Consider the following 1,475-nt stretch of genomic DNA (forward strand, 5'->3'; position numbering starts at 1 on the left):
AAAAAAAAAAAAAAAAAAAAGATGTGCAGACTGGGAAAATAAGATGTGCAACCAAGGGGTTATAGGCATTGCCTTATTCCTTCTTTATATTTTTGTACTCCAGAAAAAAATAGTTTTCAAAGAAAACAAACGACCCCCCCAACTTAGCTTATACCCATATACAGTAGAACAGGGGTCCTCAAACTATGGCCCACCGGCCACATGCAGCCCACCTAGGACATTTATCCGGCCTGCCAGGTGTTTTTGCCATCGCTGCCTGTCCTGCTTAGCAGTGGACTTATCCTGGGGCCCACAGTCCAGCCCTCCAATGGTCTGAGAGACAGTGAACTGGCCCCCTATTTAAAAAGTTTGAGGACCCCTGCAGTAGAACCTCCATACTTAACCACTTTCCTACACTGACTATTTCCTAAAGTTGACTTAATTTTCATAGGCCAGACATGTACCATGTGTACCTATCAGTACAGTAGGCCTAATTTTCTAGTTCCTTATGTTGACCACCTCTGTATGTTGACCAATTTGTTATAGTACCTTTGGTGGTCAACATACAGCGATTCTTCTATATATTTACTGCTCAAACATAGACACCCATGACAAAGGGGAAGAGCTACTCTGAAAAGTTATGCAGAGATAACACAAATACTCAAGAACTTATCCTGGCAAACTAGGACATATAATCAGATGATCTCAGGCAATTCTGTACATTATAAAAGTCCCTACCTTTTTTTTTTTTTTTTGAGACAAGAGTCTCACTATGTCACCTTGATAGAATGCCATGGTATCACAGCTCACAGCAACCTCAAACTCCTGGGCTTAAGTGATTGTCTTGCCTCAGCCTCCCAAGTAGCAGGGACTACAGGCATCCACCACAACACCTGCTATTTTTTTGTTGTTGCTGTTGTTTAGCAGGCCCTGGCTGGGTTTGAACCCACCAGCCCCAGTGCATGTGGCCAGCTCCCTAACCACTGAGTACAGGCACTGAGCCTAAAAGGTCCTACTTGGAGAGCTAGTACTTCTCAACCTGTGGAGTGTCAGAACAGGAGTTATTATTCCATCTTCCTTGCCACTCAATTATTGATGAGTTGCCATAGTTCTCCTTTCTTTCTTTTTTTTTTTTTTCTTTTTACAGTTCTTTGCTTCTATTTCCTCATTTGGTAATGTAAGCTACCATGTGATGGCAATGTTAGTAATGGAAAGTGGAAACATATTAACAATGACAAACCACCTCCAGAATTGAAGAACTCCATACATTGACCACCTCCTTGAATTGACCTAATTTTGACAGACTAGACATGCACCACATGTTATGTATCAGCACAGTAGGCCTAGTTCCTTATGTTGACCACCTCTGTAGGCTGACCAGTTTATGACAGCCCATTACATTGGTGGTCAACTTACAGAGATTCTACTGTATTAAGATCTTCAGGCAGGTTGTGGTCATAGTTCTCCTTTCCTACGTATAACCAAGTTGCTTCTTT

This window comes from Otolemur garnettii, unplaced genomic scaffold, assembly GCF_000181295.1.
Source record: "Otolemur garnettii isolate 467f Iridium unplaced genomic scaffold, OtoGar3 scaffold00127, whole genome shotgun sequence".
NCBI lineage: Eukaryota > Metazoa > Chordata > Mammalia > Primates > Galagidae > Otolemur > Otolemur garnettii.